This window comes from Diabrotica undecimpunctata, chromosome 11, assembly GCF_040954645.1.
Source record: "Diabrotica undecimpunctata isolate CICGRU chromosome 11, icDiaUnde3, whole genome shotgun sequence".
NCBI classification, from domain to species: domain Eukaryota; kingdom Metazoa; phylum Arthropoda; class Insecta; order Coleoptera; family Chrysomelidae; genus Diabrotica; species Diabrotica undecimpunctata.
In genome coordinates, this window is record NC_092813.1 from 19,177,242 (window position 1) to 19,198,275 (window position 21,034).

Sequence of the window (21,034 nt, forward strand, 5' to 3'; positions counted from 1 at the left end):
GAAACCAGCCAAAAAATGTCCAAATCTAATCTTTGATTGGATTACTCGATGAAACCTTATTATATTTCCGCTATAGAAATGATTTACAAAGATAATCCGACTAATTTTACACTCAATTCCACGCAACTTATTACATTTCTTGAGAACTCTTTTGTATGTATCACCCCACTACAAGAAGCTTAAAAATCCTCCAACATAGATGATATTCAAAAGGACTTATTGCAGCTCTACATAGGTACAAGGAAAAGATCACTAAAAAACCGTATCACTAGAATCTTAAAAAAGTTAAAAGAACAGCCTATCTCCGACTTACAAGAGTATATATAAGTGCATCCTCTGATAAATCTTCTGATGTCAAATCTAATCACAGCATACATGATGAATAGAATTTCTCTCTTTCTCTCGCATTTATTCATTTTTTCTGCTCTCTGTATATTTTTACTTCATATTTTGCCAAATTAAGACACGATATTTAATTAAGTAAGAAAAATTTATGTACATCAAATACTAGTCCAAGTCCAGTTTGGAAAAAAAAATGTTAACAAAAAATAACCTTAAAATATCCAATCTCTTTTTTAATCGAAAGGTTATCCTTGCCAATTAAGAGACAGCTAAGATTCTGGCAGAAAATTTAAAATAAAAGTTTTGCAACAAATCTGGACCTAACCATATATACTCTTTTCTTCCTTCGCCCTTTCATTATTCATCCTCAGTTTCACAACAAGATACCAATCATCCGAACTCTCTTATAAACTATTTCGAACTAAAAGCTGCACTCAAATCCTATAAAAACACAAAAATTAGGGTTTTCTAGAATTATCTTGAAAAATTTCTCGAAAATTCCTTAGGCACCAACGAACCTCTAAATGAAGCCAGTAAATTTACCACTGACATACCGCTGACAATCGTTAATGAAAGGTCTTGCCCTAATCTATACTAAGATAAAAGAAAGATCATTACAAAAAAAAAATTGTTAAAATTCTTTATAAAAGGTACATAAATTAAAAAACCCAAACGGGCTATGTCATGAAGACAAATTGTTTTCGGAATCCATATTCCATCATCAGTGTCTAGGTGTACATTTTTTGAGCCACTAAATATCTGGGTAAAAACCCGATAAAAGTTATATGTTACAATTTAGTTTACATTATTTTTAGTCTTATATATTAGGATGTTAAAGTTACCAGTGGATATGATAACTCCACTCTCATTTATAAAAAAACTGTTTCACAAATCCAAGGCAATAAAACTAACCTTCATCCTATGAATTTAGTCATCCTTCATTCCTATATCCTAACTATTTCTCCTATCATCTTCTTCAACAACACAGTTATCTCTGACAGTCAATTCATTTCTGACACACTCGCTAATGGGGTTGAAGACAGATTCAATAAAAGTAATATGGCTTTTACTCCCAGTTCTTTACGCGCTCAATCTTTCTCCACCATCTCGTCAACTCCACACGATGTCAAGTTTATGAACGGCTTGTTTGCCCTAAATAAACTAAAATTTACCTTGTTTTCATGTACAAAATCTGCTGATGATCCCGATGATATCCCTTATATATTTTTAAAAAATCTCTCTAATACATCTCTCTCCAAACTTCTCGAAATTTAGAACCTTATCTAGAACACACAAAAATTCCCAGATGTTTGGCGCAATTCTATAATCATTCCAATTAAAAAACCTGACCAGCCCTCTATAACTCCAATATCTTTCATCTGATTTCTCTTACTTGTATTACCTGCAAACTTCTTGAAACAATGATCAATGAAATACTCACGTGGTTCGTTAAACAGTATAATATTATTCCCGACGCTCAATCCGGCTTCCGACGTAATCGGTCTACTATTGATAACTTTTTTATTTTTCAAACACACATTTCTTAAGCAATCTATAATCAACAAGATGTCGTAGCAACTATATTTAACGTTGAAAAGGCATTTTATTCAATCTCCAGAAAAGCAATCATTGACAAAAACTCCCACTATAATTTAAATGGTAATATTTTCTCATTTGTAAAAAAATATCTAATTGAAAGAATCTTTAAAGTCCTTGCCAAGGGTAAACTTTTTCGATCTCTTCCTCAAAATTAAGGTGTCCCTTTAGAATCTGCGTTAAGTTTAACTTTATTCATTCTTGCCATCAACGAAATTTGCCTCCCATCAAATATGTTCAATACGCTGATGACCTAATCATTTACTGCCATCTTAAATCTGTCCCATCCTCATATAAACTTATACAAAGTGTAGTAAATCTACTTCAAGATAGATTTAACGAACTAGGATTATTACTCTCTGAGAGCAAAACCAAATTAATAAAATTTTCCATAGGGATTTCCACTCCCTTAGCCCAAATTTTATTTAACAATTCTCTACTTTCTGGTGTTAATTATTGTAAAATTCTCGGTTTTATGTTTGACTCCAGATTAAATTGAAAAAATCAAATCTCTGAACTTAAAATCAATTGTTTTAAAAGGTTGAACATTGTTAAAACCCTCAGTCATCTTCAATGGGTTGCCAATAAAACTACTTCTAGGTCTGAGCGCTTTTCGCTTTAGTCTAATGAACTTTCTCCTACCCTAAGACGATAATCACTTCTACTTTCGTATGCTGCATCAACATCTGCAAATCCATTTAATCTTGTTCATTCCCTAATTGCCACAATGCCGTCTTCTTCCACTAACAATAACCAACACCTTATCATAAAACCTATACCTCAATTAATTTGTCCACTACTTAAAAATATTGACCTTTTTCTGACTAGTTTATTTCCTCTACCTTTACTTCCCCTCTGGGCTAAAGATATCCCTTCAATATATACCTCACTTACTATTTTTAACAAACTTGAATTTTCTAACCTTCTTATAAAGAAAGCATTTTTAGAATTTAATTCTCTATACAGATGCTTTTAAAACTACCACTGGTATTGGTTGTGCAGTAACCACTAAACATGAACTTGTAAGATCATCTCGGTTACCCTTAATATGCAACGTTTGCACAGGTGAACTATATAGTATTGTGTCGGCTTTTAAATGTATCTCACATCAAAACAGACATATTGCCATTTGTTCAGATTTTCTTTCATATATCCATTTAGTCAATACAATTTTCACTGAGCACCTATTAGTTCAAAACATTCATGACATATACCAAAATCTCTCTGCTTACGATGTAACAGTCTCTCTCATATGGCTGCCTTCTCACACCGGAATTACTGGTAATAAAACAGCAGATCATTTTGCCAAAGAAGCTACCAACCATGGGGTGACTGAAGTCACTCCAATTCAACTAGCTAACGAATCTCGAAATTCGTTTTCAAAAAGTCGGTAGAGGATACTTGACAAAACTTAGAGCAAAAGAGCAAAACGACTTTTCATAAACTTCAATCTTTTATTGGTCATCTCTCCCTAGACTTCATAACTAGAAGAGAAGCATCGACTATTACAACTATGAATCAACCATACCAAACTTACCAACTGCAAACAATTCACCAACCTGTATAAAGCACTGGATTTGAAACCTACTCTAAGGAACTAGAGAATTGTCTACCTCTTCCTCAACTGTAAATTGTATATGTTGATTATGATACTTAAAAATGTTGACTATTTCAATAATTTTGTGTTTAGGAAGTGCCAAAACTAAATCATCTACATATCTTTAAAAAAAGGAATGAAAAAAGTACAATTGTTGATACAATCACTGATAACATCATCCTTGATATAGCTACTTAGAATGGGTGAAAGACTAGATCCCATACCCATCATACCCATACTACCAAAAAAATTTGTTTTTGGTAGTCTATGGAATCTTATTTTTCCTATCTAAAAAATTTCTTTTTTCTTACTCTTATATATATATATATATATTCTTATATATATATATATATATATATATATATATATATATATATATATATAAAAATATGTTGGCATAACTGCCAAGTTATTTATATTTTGAATACAGAACTTAAATTGTTTTTTTACTTTATTGTGCAGAAAATTTCTTTTTTTTTTCAGTTGTGTTAATAATAATATTGTTGTAGGTAATGCTGCATTGGAAAGTCTGGAGCTACCCGATTTAAAAAAAAAATTCTATGCAGTAAGCATTTTGACCAAAACTATCTAAATGCAAACCAAAAAAATATAGTGAGGTAGAAGAGGAAGGTTTGTTAACGACACCACGCGTTTTTCATACGTATTCGATAGCAAAACAACCATCCACGGTGCCAATAGTGTTTCGCACTACATACATTGCTTATTTTAGTTCATGAAAACAATGTTACAATCAATTTTTATCACTAATTGTATCTTTATCACTTTGTAATTTAAAATTATTTCATTAATGAACAGCTCATTTATTTAAACTTCTCATTTATGTAAACAGAAATACAAAACTGGTGTTTATATTATAAAATACATAAATAAATAAAATAAAGGATACTATTTATTAAAGTGTTGTTAATTATTATTCCTTTTATCCCAACACATAGATTAATTTGTCCCTAAATATGTGTTGCCTCTTGTTGTGGCATATCGATGTGTTTATTTGTTTCAAAACCATTATCAAAAAACCATACCCATAAATTTACTATATTTTCAAACGTAATTTTAAAGATTAAAAGATTGAAAATTTAATTTTCTCAAAACATACATAAAACCATTGTTTAAAAAGATTTTCTTTTTTAAACAATGATAAAACTTAAGTCTTGACTAAAAAATAAACCTCCGCATGAGTGTTCTAAGACGATAGCAATCGAGTGTATTTCAATTAAATATGTAATCCTTTTCTAGCAAATCATATAACCAAAATAAATATCTGATAAACTAATAAAAATTAAAAAAAAGTCAGCATTTACCTACTTTATTTAAATAGATTACTATGTTTATACATCATTCTACCATTGTTGCGTCTGATAACATCCCAATTACATACATTATTGATACCTTCGAATTATTGCGTCCGTATATCGGAAGCAATAATGTCAAGCCATAGTTTTTGTTGTTCCTGTCGTTTTTTAAGTATCATTGGTACGTTGTAAATTGACAAAATGTATATACTTCCTCTTTTTAATTTCAATTTGGCAACATATAATCAGATGACAGAGATATTTTATGATTTAAATTTGAATCAGGACGCAATAGTATTAGCCAACCGTATACTGTTAGTTCATCGATATTCCGTATTGGCGCTAAGATAATATACTACATCAAGTATACGGTTTACAAACTACGCACATTATTGCATCCTAAATATGGCAACGCTGTTTTCTATTTTTAAAAGCAGTTCACGACGCTGAGGGATACACGATATAATATTTTTGCAAATTTGCAATATTTGCATGTGGTTGTCTCGTATTAGTTGTATGTGGACGTTTTAAATGAATGTTTTTGTTAATTTTGTTAAGTTTTCTTAAAAATAGATAACTATCAATATGAATCGTGGGAAGCGAATATTAAATGAGTGTCTAAATCAAAGTTCCGGAGGTAAGCAATTAATAAGTATGTATAATTTTGAACGATCAAGTAATTTATATGATTGATTTAAATGTTTTATTATTTCTGTTAATATAGATAGTAAGCCTGCACCTGGTCTATATAATAACATTCAAAAAAATTTGGAATATTCGACAAATGGGTATTTAGAAGTTGACATTAACTTTTTTGAAAATCAAAAAGCAAATTTAAAAATTCCAGAACAATGTAAGTACTTTACAACTATTTTTAATTTATTTATATTTTAATATTGAATTCGTTTCCAACCATTTTTGCAGGTACTAATTCAGACAGTAACTTTCAGTTTAACCAAAAATTGTCAAATTGGTTTTGCAATCGAGGTTTTATCACGGAAAATAATGAAAACTGTCCAGCTAGACAAGAATTTATTGACAACTGTGAAAATCAAAATATTTTACAAATATCAAGTGATGTAGACACCCCTGCTCTTACGACAGAAACGGAAAATACTGAAAATGATTATGTTTTAAAAAAACAGGTAAGTTGCTGCTAAAAAAATATACTTATTTACTGTTCAAGAATTATTTCGATAGGTACATTATGGTGTTATCTCAGCAAAAAAATACATTCGAAAAAGACTTAGTGTAAGCCTGGAATATCCTTTTCATGGATCATCAAGTGACAAATTGTATGTGTCACCATGTTAGATAAAATTTATTGTTTAAATCATCCTCTAACTCTAAGTATAACTATTTATAAAAAGGTATCATAGTAATATACATAATCTCCCTGTATTTTGGGTCATGTATTCCAAAGAAGAAAACAATAAATTAGTTGGATATAATTTACTTATATCAATGCTTAATTTTTGGTAAGATACAGGGTGTCACGGTTTTAATTTTGTTATAGTTATTTTTATCGAAACTAAAATAATATTACAATATTTGCATAACATGTATTATTGGTCGGTTGTTATTGTCGGAAGATCTAAAGCCGGTAACGCTTTTGCTGTACCGTGCAGATAGAGACACCTGTGGTTCATGCATATTGCACTATCAATACAAGATTATCATAACTCAAAAAGTTGCTTTTTACAGAAACAACAATTTAATTTGGCTCTAAAATATAATCTTCAATAACAATAAATTCAATTACAATACGTTAACAATAACAACACAATAATTTTTGTACACTTTATTAATGTTAAACAAAATAGTAAATACATAATAGTATTTTTATTCCGTATTGGCATTGTCCTACATTACTTTAGTTGACTTTGCTTTCATGTTTATCTAAAATTTATGATGTTCTTTGGGAATGGCCAAATCATTACACAATGAAACTAAGTCAGTCTTTTTCTTAGTTGTTATCGCCGTAGGTACGTTAGAAGCAGGAACAAGACTAATATCAGCTACTGTTTTCTGAGGGCCTCTAGCTTTGTCTCTAATTTTTATTTCAGAAAATTCTTTGTCATCAAAGTTAGTTTTATAAAATATCGACTCTGGATGGCATTTTTCAAATTTAAAAATTTTTACTTCATTCCAGCAGACCTTTCGCCCTTTTGTGCCGATAGAATAATTTTTACTCATTGTTGTACTAAGATTTTTTAAATCGTAAACGTTTTCAGTCTGGGCTTGGATGATGAAATATGGTTTATCTTTTTTCTTTGTCATTGCGATAACTGGAACCCACTGAGACCGAACATAGATAGAGGTACTCCTAAGCATTCTTTCTTTTTCTTTTTCTATAGTTGAGTGAACACTATCGCCCTCGTTTTGGGTGTGTCCTACTGTTAAATATTTATGGTAGATTGTTGAAATTGGTAATACATTAACAGCATATAAATACATGGCACAAACATATTTGTTTTTGTTCTGTCCACAGCAGTTATCAGAATAAAATATTGCTGTTTCTTTCTCAACACAATGGTCTTTTATTAGATAATTAAATACAAAACTACCAATTTCATGTGAACCTCTGTTAGCTATGGCTTCATGCCAAATATAGCACATAACTTCTTTATTTGTAATATTATAAACAGTAAAGTTGAAAGTACTTAGCTTACTTTTATAATAAAATGCTGAAGATTTTCCTAAAGGAGTTGGTAATACAGCTTGTAAATAATACACTAAAACAATGCTTTTATCTGGATTTTTTCTTGATTGTTCTACATCATTCTGTTTTTCGGTCCTTGCTTCTTCTTTGTGTCTAATGTGAGTTTTATATTTCTCATCCATTAAATTTTTTTCTTCTAGAGAGCTATTTTGATATTTCTGTCATAAATTACATTGATATTTTTTAGGTTTGAATAGACCAATGTTGTATTCGGTCTTAAATACTTTTGCATAAATAGGCTGTTTAGCATAAGGTTCATTTTGTTCCTCACATTTTTCTTTATACAGCCTATATAGAGTAGCCAAATTAAGGCTTCCACCAATGTATTCTCAAGATGTTTTTGCCCTTAAATAGTGGGATTCAATTCTTGCAATTGATTCAATATACTGCTGGATACCTTTTAATATGGCAATACTGGTCGATTTTTGATGGCCGTACCTTCGACGCATATCACTTTCAACCATGCCTTCTGTATTTAATTTTTTTAAAGGAGTCCTTACCATCATAGTACTAATAGACAAAGTACTAACAAAAAAGTGTTTATATACTCTAACTTTAGCTCCATTAACAACAAAATGAAAGGCAAAATTTTTTGATCTGTTACTTCCTTCCTTCTTATATTCGTCTTTTGGTGTAATTTGGCTGATACAATTTCCAATAAAATCCCTCCTCCTGGTAATATCATTCAAACAATAAAAACCGGTTAAAATTTTTTCCCTGTCTTGATTATTAATTTTAGAGGTACACTTTAAACGGCAACTATTTCCACATGGTGCTTTACAAGTTTTCTTGTTAACTGGCTTACCTGACGAATTCACATAATATTGACCTGCATTCAGCTTATTTCTTTTTATATATCGGGTCCATTTAGACGGATTACAAATTTTTTTACGTGACTTTTTCTCCATAACCATTTGCCTCTTCATTCGTTTGTTCCGCTGATGTACTTTGTAAGTCAGTTATTACATTTTGTTGAGTACTGCTGTCATCATTTTCTGATAGTGGATATTGATCTGAATTTTCGTTTTCAGTATCGGACGTATCAAAGTCTTCAGGAATATTTGCCCAGTTTGGATCATCGCTATCGTCATTTTCATTCTGAGATATATCAATATTATGCTGTGCATTGTCTAAAGGAGTATATATTTTAGGGCCACCTGTATCGCTAGCATCATACTCGTAATTAAAGTCTTCATCGGGACTACATGACAGCAGCACTGGTTTAAGATGAGTCCTATTCTCGGATTCAGTAATACATTCATTCATTTTTTCTTCCATATCCCTTAAATGAAACAAAAAAACAACCAAAGTAAATATCAACTATTATCAATAATAATTATCATTCAAAAATTAAAGGCATAATGTCACATTGCATAAAATTATTGTAAAAATGTTAGTCATAACCCCATAAATGATTACACAACCTAAAATATTTTTCACGAAATATTAATGGTACAATTTATTACCACTGCAAATAATATACTTTTAAACATGAAGATAAATATTTTATGCCATCTCCAATTACATCTTTATATTTAATCGTGTAATTCAATATGAATTTCATGCATAGCTACAATTTCTAACGTAAACATAAACAAAACTTATATTCATGTATTTAAAAATGCTGACTGACAAGAAACCGATGAAAATTATTTCTTTTTCGTTAAAATATTGCAAACTAAAAACAATTAGGATATTTTCAAATATTCCGTTAGTATAATGTGACATAGATGGATAACTGTAATAACATAATCTTACAATTTTATATTTGTCACAAATGGATTTACACACCTAAAAATACCTAATTTATACTTACTTTTTGTGCTTTTGCTCCGAGTTCAATTAATTTTCTACATCTTGTAGTCACTTTTCCACTCATTTTGGGTTGTTTTCGGTGGTTTTAATAATAACAATAACAAATTAAAAGTAAAGTATAGAACAATCGAAAACTACACTCACACGACGTGATAATAATAATTCATCATAAAACCCCATTTAAACCCTAACTTTAAGCCTTGAAATCTAGCAGCGTTGGAGTTGTGATAGTGGTGCAGAGTTTGCTGGGTACCTACCGCATTTAATGCAATATTATCATAACTAAAAAGTGATAGTCTTGCACTCATAAGTTATTTTATTTCGAATAAATTTAAAACTAAACTAACTCCAGAATAATGGTCTTATATTAAATTTTGAGTTGCAATACTCTTGCATTATGTTAGACTAACCATTACCAGTACAGATTCATCAAAAACCAAAAATGGCAATTTTTGAGTTGTGATAGTCTTGCATTGATGGTGCGAGATATGATAAGAAAACATATTATGTTTGTGTTTTTGTGTATTTAATTTTGAATTAGAATTTTTTACTTTCTAATATTTATTTGTGAAAAACCGCAAGCGCAATTATTTTTATGATATTTTGATTTTAAAGCTTTAATTCTAACAAAACACGCTAGTGCAAAAATAATTAAGATCTACACACTACTAACAATAACATCATAAAAATTTAGATTACGCTACATTGTGTACAACTGAATAAGCTTGACCTCCAAAACACATAGTATCTCTGTGATCTAGCAGTTTTTAGACATACTGTGTTTCTCGCATTTATATGCTTTTTAGTCCTTCAGATTTTTAAATATGCTTTAAATTTTTGAGTTTTTTGGACTACTTACTGCTTTATTGCGGTATTTTCAATCTTGAAACATGACACCTGAATCAGGTTTATTTATGTTATGATTAAAAGCAGCTAACATTTGCTAATGTTGGGCCTTTACATTTTAGGATTCCAATGATGACGAGGATACTAATATAAAGAAATATAAGACACGTAATTATCAAGAATTAAATATTCCAATTAGTACAGGGGCTGAGGATAATCCTCAAGTAAACGCTTCCACTAGTATAGACGTCACAAAAACTAAAACGCCATATAAGAGAAAACCAGATCACTGTTATTTTTGTGAAACGAAGGTGTTAAATTTTAGTCGTCATATCATAAGAATACATCCAATGGAAATTGAGGTAGCAAAAATTATGGCAAAACTAATCAAAAGCAAGGAAAGAAAACAACTATTCAATGCTCTTAGACGAAAGGGAAATTTCTTGGCAGAAGGCGGTAGCTGTTTTAAACCAGTTAGAGAGGGATATGTGCCAGGAAGAGAAAAACGAGTTTGCAACAATTGTTTAGGCCACTTTTCATCGAAGCTTTTATATCGACATAAGAAAAAATGTGCAAAAACGAATTTAGGTTCAAAAAGTACAACAATTTTCTCCAATATGAAAGTAGATCGAGGATTGAAAGAGGAAGTATTTCCTCGTATATGAGCTGATAAAATATCCTTGGAAGCACAAACAGATCCACTTATTTGTGAATTTGGAACTAGGTACTTGAAAACGCATCGTGAAAAACATTTTGTTAATGTCACATCACGGAAAATGAGGGAGCTTGCCAAAATTCTTCTGGAGATGAGAGTTCTGGAAACATCCATAACCACATTATTATCAGCCTTGAAACCAAATTATTTTGACCTGTTTGTACAAGCCGCAAAACGCATAGCCAAATATGATAAGAAACAAGATATTTATTTATCTCCAACCTTTGCCATGAATATTGCAACTTCTTTGAAACAGTGTTGTGATATTGCAATTACGTTTATTTACACAAAGAATACGCCTAATTACTCATTGCCCGCTGCAACAGTTGAGGCAGATCTAAAAACCTTGATTCGCCTTTTTGACAGTAATTGGAGTTTTGAGATATCTTCACATGCCGCCAACAACCTAAACCTTAATCGGTGGAATAAAATAACCATTGTTCCTCTTGCAAGTGACTTACGTTTACTACGAGAACATCTTATTAATTTAGCTATAAAATCTTTAAAAGTTCTTACTAAGCAAATGAATGATGCTAATGGGAGTACTGAAGCAAACGAAACGGACTTTAAAGTTCTCATAAAGGACAGTGCAGAGGTTCAAGCATATAATAATCTAATGGAGACTATCTACTGCAGGGTAATATTATTTAACAGAAAACGTTCAGGGGAACTACAAAGAATGTATTTACATACTTACCTGAATGCCACAACAGACATTGAAAAATATCAGGAATTTAATAGCGTTGTTTCTCTACCCGAAAAAATTCTTTTGAAATCATTAAAAAGAGTTGTTATCCGAGGAAAACGGGGTAAAGGAGTTCCCGTTTTATTCCACTCCGACATACAAGAACATATTAACATAATATTGAAGATTCGAAATTGTTTTGTCCCCAAAAACAATCCGTATCTTTTTGCAACAGCTAATTCTAATACTCATCTAATTGGATATAAAGTTTTAAGTAAACACTCTAAATTATGTGGTGCACAAAATCCGTCATCAATTACATCGACCCGATTGCGAAAACATCTTGCAACTTTATCACAATTATTTAATTTATCAGAAGGAGAAATTGAGCAATTAGCAACCTTTATGGGTCATACACCCGGTGTTCATCGAAGCTCCTATCGCCTCCCAGATGATGTTTATCAAACAGCTAAAATCTCCAAGCTGTTGATGGTTATGGAAAAAGGCGGAGCAGATCAATACAAAGGAAAATCTATAGATGACATAAATATTAATATGGAAGAAAATCTTCTGGAATTTAATTATCATGACAGTGATGAGGGTGAAAATGATATGTTGGATGATTTAGTAAATAGCAATGGTTCTGAAATGCCAACCAGTAATAGCCATGCAGATAATACACTAATTGAAACATTTGTACCCAAATTAAAAAAGAAAACTATCAGAAAAGTCGTCCCGTGGACTAATGAACAGAAGGAAGTAACATTAAAGTACTTTAAAGATCACATTAAAGTAAAGAAAGCCCCTAAAAGACTAGAGTGTGATGAGTTCAAGGAAAAGTATAAAAAAGTAATGGACAACAAAGATTGGTTAAAAATCAAAGTTTTTATACAAAATGCATATAAAGACAAGTAAGAAAATAATTTTATGTGTGGTCAAACATTGTAATAAACGTTTCATTTTTTCTATGACTATTTATTTAAAATCCTTAATTCACCTTCAGGTTCGGTATTGTGAAATAAAAGATCCTCATTTAAATTACTTTAGAATATGTTAATAATCATAAAATCTAATTACTAATTAATCAATAAGTTAATAAACTGTTTCTATTTTTAAATGTTTTCAGACTAATTATAAAAAAGTTTAGGTGTATATGTTCATTTTATTTTGTATTGTTACTGTCCACAACAAGAAGTACATAAATTTAGTTGTGATATTTTTGCCTTATAAGAGCATTTCTAACAAAATTATCTTCCCCGTAGTTGATTCGTTTCCGAAATATGGAATTTTACTGGTTCTTGTATGTTTTTTCCGTCAATTTTTTTTAGTCTAATTTGAAATTAAATTATTACGTCAAAGATTCTGTTTACACAATTTTCGGTTTCTCTATAGATGCGTACATAAGTACATACATGTTGTTGCGATATTTTTAGAGTTGCGAGATTTAACCATTTCACCCATGCATCTACCTTTATTGACCTCTTTATGAGCTAAATATATTTGATATTTGAATTGATGTTTGTATATAATATTCTAATTCTAATGCTTCCAATTTCAGACAATTATTACTTTCTCAAAAATTTAATTCTCTCATCAAGTTTTCATATCCCAAGAATTTTTTGGTTGGAGATCTATTGATTAAATTTTGTGGTCTTCGTAAACTTCTGACTAAAAAACACTTTTCTATCAAAAACTTTTTATAAATACAACAAGCTTCAATATAAATCCTAAATACTTATACTCATTTTCCAAATTTCAATATAAACAAACCATTTCTCTTATGAATTAAATTAACTTTGTCACCTGATACATTAGAAGTTACCACTTTAAAAAATATATTTAGAAAATATGTAGATGTTTCATTAATATCAAGAGGTACCATAATTCAACTTTTTTCAAAGTTTGAAAATGTTTAGGAAAATGCAATTTTCCTAAATAACTATGTATATTTACCCATTTTGTATTATCCATTTTAAATAAAAACAAATATAAGACTACAAATAAATGAAATATTGATACTTTCTCAATAAATAAGGATTATTTTTAAATGTAGTTGTCATACAATTTCGCTACGAAGCCCAAATCCCGATAATTCAATATTTGTTTCATTCTATGTATATATTATGTATTTTTAAACGTTAGTGCGTCCTTCAGTTTGGCAACGTCGAATGGACGCAACTGTGTATGGTTGGAGGAATATACGGAGTTGACAAAGTTTCCCGTTATAAAGATGCAATAATGATTTAAAATAAATGAAAAGTTGAATATTTAAAAAATTAAAATTTAATAAAACGAAGTATAGTCCCGTACTAGAAATTAAATTTTAAACCAATATTCGTCGCCAAATTATCAATTTTCCTTCTATTTCCAGGAGACGCAATAAGATCGCTTTTTATACGAACGCAGTAATGGTAGCGTGATGTATATATATATATATATATATATATATAAAAATATGTTGGCATAACTGCCAAGTTATTTATATTTTGAATACAGAACTTAAATTGTTTTTTTACTTTATTGTGCAGAAAATTTCTTTTTTTTTCAGTTGTGTTAATAATAATATTGTTGTAGGTAATGCTGCATTGGAAAGTCTGGAGCTACCCGATTTAAAAAAAAAATTCTATGCAGTAAGCATTTTGACCAAAACTATCTAAATGCAAACCAAAAAAATATAGTGAGGTAGAAGAGGAAGGTTTGTTAACGACACCACGCGTTTTTCATACGTATTCGATAGCAAAACAACCATCCACGGTGCCAATAGTGTTTCGCACTACATACATTGCTTATTTTAGTTCATGAAAACAATGTTACAATCAATTTTTATCACTAATTGTATCTTTATCACTTTGTAATTTAAAATTATTTCATTAATGAACAGCTCATTTATTTAAACTTCTCATTTATGTAAACAGAAATACAAAACTGGTGTTTATATTATAAAATACATAAATAAATAAAATAAAGGATACTATTTATTAAAGTGTTGTTAATTATTATTCCTTTTATCCCAACACATAGATTAATTTGTCCCTAAATATGTGTTGCCTCTTGTTGTGGCATATCGATGTGTTTATTTGTTTCAAAACCATTATCAAAAAACCATACCCATAAATTTACTATATTTTCAAACGTAATTTTAAAGATTAAAAGATTGAAAATTTAATTTTCTCAAAACATACATAAAACCATTGTTTAAAAAGATTTTCTTTTTTAAACAATGATAAAACTTAAGTCTTGACTAAAAAATAAACCTCCGCATGAGTGTTCTAAGACGATAGCAATCGAGTGTATTTCAATTAAATATGTAATCCTTTTCTAGCAAATCATATAACCAAAATAAATATCTGATAAACTAATAAAAATTAAAAAAAAGTCAGCATTTACCTACTTTATTTAAATAGATTACTAACCGATTTAGATTTAGCAAGTCTCAAAGTATAAAAACAATTTGAAATATTCGCTCGAAATAGGCTCGAAATTGCCTTAGTCATGAGACAGGTAAAAATATACTCGAATAGAATCCTGCCGAGAATTAAGTTTCTGTTAATAGTTTTTTAAATTTATGACTAGAGGCCGCTACATGACGGCAGAGTAAAAGTCAAACGTTTGTTCCATAAAAATTGTCTAACTAGTCCTATCTAAACAATGGTGATACATAAACACTACTTACCTGTTATTCCAGCTACTTTACTAAAGGTGGGCTTCTTTATATTTATTATTGAAACAATATTTTTAAACTGATTTTCAAGAACTGGTTTATTAATGATTTTAATTTATCTGCTAAAAGTAAACTAAATTCTGTGTTACCATTGTTTAAATAGGACTAGTTAGCCAACGCAATGTACAAATTTGTTTGATTCTAATTGAGACAGTCACTAGATGTCACCACTCTTTCTGTCTCAATAGATTTTAATATACCATTGTTTGTTTGATATACATTATACTAGATGGTGCTATGTGAAAAAGTTAAAGACTAAACTAAACGTCCATTTTTGATCCCCTGAATTAAATTCACCAGCGTTGCAATATTTCACTGACATAGTAGCAACAGGTTTACTTACAAATAAACATGTAACAAAAAACATACCTTGAATCACTTAAGCTATTCATTTAAAATAGAGTTATTACTATCAACTAGTAAATATCGTGTCAACTAAAATTGTACATAAACGTACTGTGGCTTCTAAATCTTCCTATATCTAAATAAGTTTAAAGAATTTAAATATTTTATTTTATTTGGAAGTGTATTACAAAAATTTGGTCCGAGGTAAGTAAAACATTTTAATTACATGTGTGTAAAACATAAAAAAACATTGTATGAGAAATGAACAAATTAGGTATTTAGAAATAAATTTTACCGGATAATACATACATTCGATAATATTTGAAAAAAGTGATTTTAAATTAAAATAATGTTACTTCCATAATATATAAATGGTTTTTTACAGATGGCCGGAAATATTTGTTGTTATTACAAATGTGGTTTATCACCATACAAAATTCATGGATTAAGAATGTTCAGATTTCCGACAAAAATCCTTCGCCTTGTCAAAGATGGATATTACACTCTGGTAAGTAAATAGAAACTTTTTTTATATTCTTTTATTTTACACCGTTTCCGTTACGTAATTAACTTACGTTTTCGTTGGTATTATAAGTATGATATAATAAACTTCGGAAAAACAAATAAGTGAGTAAAATCAAGTTAATAAACATAAACAAAGTATTAGATATTTAAATATGTATTTATTTAGCTAGCTTTAGTTATTGTATTGAAAAGTAGAAATAAGTTCATCTTTATCGTAGAACTAATTTATACAAAGGTCCATCTGGGAAAAAATTATTGGTTTCACGTAAAAATTTTATACAGACATTTGAAGGTTCTAAAAGATATATGAGGGTTAGTTAATAATAAATCTGTGAAGACATACAGGTGATTTTGGCTATAAACGTTTTTTATCCAGTTCAGAGAAAAATAGTTAAAATAAAAATTGTAGATTCAAAAAGTTCTTCCATTTGTGAGTTTCTAAATTAAAATATATAAATAATTCACCAAAATAATTGCAAAAAACCCTTGATTTTGCAGAAATTTATAAATTTTAATAACTTTGTTTTTGCATAATGGTATGTAATGTAACTAATAAAAATAGTGACGATTCGTTTATCGTAGAAAGCGATTATGTAAACAACTTTTTGTTGACCTATCCCAGTTTAAAAAAAAATATGTTTTACAGAAGCCAAGATATTGCAAATTTTGCAATCGCGCTTCATTTTGAAAAAGTTCAAATCTAAAAAAAAAAACCGAGCTCAAATGTTTCTCTATTCTACTTTTCCGAAGCGGTATTTTACGAATATCATCATTTTAACGCGTTATAAATTTTTACTTCTTTACCTCATATGCCATGTTGGAACGCACAATTCAGATCTTCATTTAGGGCCCCTTCAATTTTCAGCTCTTACTGTTAATAGACAATGGAAGTATGATTTTAAGAATAAAATGCTTTGGTTTTAAATATTAAATGCTCTCTTGCCTAGTAATGGTCATAGAAGATTCTGTTTTTTTTTAGAAAGTGTGTTTTTCACCAGTTTTTCATAAGCCTCTAAATAAGTTTGTGGCATAAACGATATCAACGTTATTATAAATGTTTATAAACAGAATAAATAACCTATAAACTATTTGCTCTGATTGATATTTAGCGCACTTTATTAGTTATTATAATTTATAAATAACTGCAAAAATAAGGTTTTTTTTGCAACTATTTCAGTTAATAGTTTCATGTATTTTAATTTGGATACTCTCAAAAATTACATAACTTTTTATGATCTACAACTCTAAAAAAGCTGAAAAAATCTTAAACAGGTATTTAAAGTCTCTAAAAGGTATATGAGGGGTAGCTGATGACAATTATGTGAAGACTTCAGCTAATTTTGCTTTGCTTTTTTATTAAACAATCGTAAAAAGTGAAAAAAGTTTATGCGCATAAAACGTTTCTTATTCATGTTAGAGATATATGGTTAAAATAAAAGTTATAGATCATAAAATGTTCTCTAATATTGATATTTTTATAATTAAAATACATAAAGAATTGACCGAGATAATTTAAAAACCCTTATTTTTAAAGTAAAATTTATAAATGTTAATATAAATATAAATAATATAAATATAAATAACTTTCTTTTCTGCATAACGATATGTAATAACTATTTAAAATTATGGCAGTTAATGAGTTTTTAAAGTGTGCTAAATATCATACAGAACGACCATACAGTTTATGAGTTATTCAATTTGTTTATCCAGGAGACCGATTATTTAAACAACTGTACTTGTCCAAACAGTCACTCTAGGGTTATTTTGTAAATAGATATCGATTTTTATGGCTTCGTTTTAAATTATTAAAAAAAAACATCAAGATTATATTAAATTTGATTTTAAAAATCAGTTTGAAGAATAACAAATTTTTACATTTAAAAATTTATAATAACTTTGACTTTTTTATGTCATACACTTGTATGTAGGCTCAATATAAAGCTAATAAAAAAAAAGCATTTAAAAAAAAACCAAAACCTTCTATGGCCCAGAGGAAATCAAATAGCATTTTTTTTCTTATTTAAGAAATTGCCAATATTTTCATTGTTTATTAACATTAAGAGCTGAAAATTGAACACATTGTAAAATAATATCTAAATTTTATAATTCGATTTATAAATGGCATACACAGTGAAGAAGTAAATTAGTTTTGAAACATTAAAATAATGGTACTCGTAAAATATCGCCACAGAAAAATGCAAGGGAGATCTGTCCGCTGCAATTTCTCAGCTTGTTTCTTGTTATTGGTTATGGAAATTTCTGTTTTTTTTTAAAGTGCTTTTACACCAGCTTTTCATTGAGCCTACGTACAGCCGTATGACATGAAAAATATCAAAAGTAGTATAAATGTTTAGAAGCTAAAAAGCACTTTTTCAAACTGTTTTTTTTTTTAATAAAATGTTGAAGTTTATAAATAAAGCTTCAAATAATCGATTCAAAAAACGTCAAATAACTGTCAAAGGTTAAACACCCTTTTTAAAGTTCCTCAAGGATTTTAAAGATTTAAACAGTATTCAACAGATAAAGTAATTCATCGACGAGTTAACAATACGAAGCGAAGTTCTTTAATCACAATGTGATAAGAAAACGAGTATCAAATTTGGTTTTATATTTCAATAGTCGAATTTAATTGCGGCTATATTGGTGTAATTAAAGAAAACCAGTGAAAATCCCAAGAAATAGGTGAGATCCTTTTTTTCTTTCTTTCCAGTTTGGAAGAGGGTCCATTAGGTACTCACATTTAGGTATTGTGTTACGGTCTGGGTAACCAGGACTACACATCATGAACAGCAATTTAATATTTACATTTACACAAAACAACTTCAATTCCAACCCAAAATCATATGTCGTTGACGCAGTCTCTAGACCTCCTTCCCGTTCGTTTTCTAAAAGGGAACAAGTTATTGTCATGCACTCCATTTTGAATACTGTTTTATTTAAATATATTAAAGAAATTGGTGAAATAGTTTATCCAAAAAATATTACTTTTACATCTCGCATTTCGAATAATCGAATCTGCATTTTCCTCACTTCTACCGACATCGTTGATCAACTAATACACCGAACGTCATAATTAATTCCACCGTCATCTTTATCTGCAGGCTTCTTTCTGCGACCAAAAGAATCCTTATTTCAAATGTATCTCCTTTCATCCCGCATTCCTAATCGAGCAGTCCCTAAAAAATACGGAACATCAGATGATCAATAGGCATATATCATGAGTTTTCCTAGGGTAACATTTGAAATAGCTAACAAGGTGAACTTCGAAGTGCAATCTTCTCTGTTAATTAACCATGAAAATACATCCTTTAAAATATTTTTATTCTCTGACAGACTATAGTGTTTTCTTTGTAAGCTTACGGGTCGTACCGTGGAGTCTGATTGCAAAGTCTCCAGTTGACCAGATCAGACACTCATTGCAGCTAATGCTCCTCCCTCTTCTTCATTTTCAGCTGACTCTAAGGAGTCCTTAATCCTGAATCCTTAACTTCATCAAAAGAATTTCTATCTTCGGAAATTGAGTCCATCTCCGTGAACTGCATACCCATCCTGGCTGCCATTATGGATTTATCCATCTCTCGTCGTACTAATTCAAAGCCCATGTTGGCAGTAGGACAAAGAAGGGGACACTTCAATGACAGTTCTCATGATACTCCTACCATCTATCTTCATCCGGTATTCTTGCTCTATTAAGTTCTTTTCCTCCTTCGACATTTTCAATGCCACCGAAACCAGCCAAAAAATGTCCAAATCTAATCTTTGATTGGATTACTCGATGAAACCTTATTATATTTCCGCTATAGAAATGATTTACAAAGATAATCCGACTAATTTTACACTCAATTTCACGCAACTTATTACATTTCTTGAGAACTCTTTTGTATGTATCACCCCACTACAAGAAGCTTAAAAATCCTCCAACATAGATGGTATTCAAAAGGACTTATTGCAGCTCTACATAGGTACAAGGAAAAGATCACTAAAAAACCGTATCACTAGAATCTTAAAAAAGTTAAAAGAACAGCCTATCTCCGACTTACAAGAGTAAATATAAGTGCATCCTCTGATAAATCTTCTGATGTCAAATCTGATCACAGCATACATGATGAATAGAATTTCTCTCTTTCTCTCGCATTTATTCATTTTTTCTGCTCTCTGTATATTTTTACTTCATCTTTTGCCAAATTTAGACACGATATTTAATTAAGTAAGAAAACTTTATGTACATCAAATACTAGCCCAAGTCCAGTTTGGAAAAAAAATTGTTAACAAAAAATAACCTTAAAATATCCAATCTCTTTTTTAATCGAAAGGTTATCCTTGACAATTAAGAGACAGCCAAGATTCTGGCAGAAAATTTAAAATAAAAGTTTTGCAACAAATCTGGACCTAACTATATAATACTCTTTTCTTCCTTCGCCCTTTCATTATTCATCCTCAGTTTCACAATAAGATACCAATCATCCGAACTCTCTTATAAACTATTTCGAACTAAAAGCTGCACTCAAATCCTATAAAAACACAAAAATTAGGGTTTTCTAGTATTATCTTGAAAAATTTCTCGAAAATTCCTTAGACACCAACGAACCTCTAAATGAAGCCAGTAAATTTACCACTGACATACCGCTGACAATCGTTAATAAAAGATCTTGCCCTAATCTATACTAAGATAAAGGAAAAATCATTACAAAAAAAAATTTTGTTAAAATCCTTTATAAAAGGTACATAAATTAAAAAACCCAAACGGGCTATGTCATGAAGACAAATTGTTTTCGGAATCCATATTCCATCATCAGTGTCTAGGTGTAAATT

The 21,034-nt window shown here is 29.8% G+C and overlaps 1 long non-coding RNA gene across 1 annotated transcript; it reads left to right on the top strand.

Annotated features, from left to right (window-relative positions):
• The first annotated feature begins 5,351 nt into the window (after nt 1-5,351).
• Nucleotides 5,352-6,047, top strand: LOC140452972 (uncharacterized). The gene is made up of 3 exons (XR_011952267.1): nt 5,352-5,485; nt 5,573-5,701; nt 5,773-6,047. It is a non-coding gene; the product is annotated as an uncharacterized lncRNA (long non-coding RNA).
• The last annotated feature ends 14,987 nt before the right edge of the window (nt 6,048-21,034 follow it).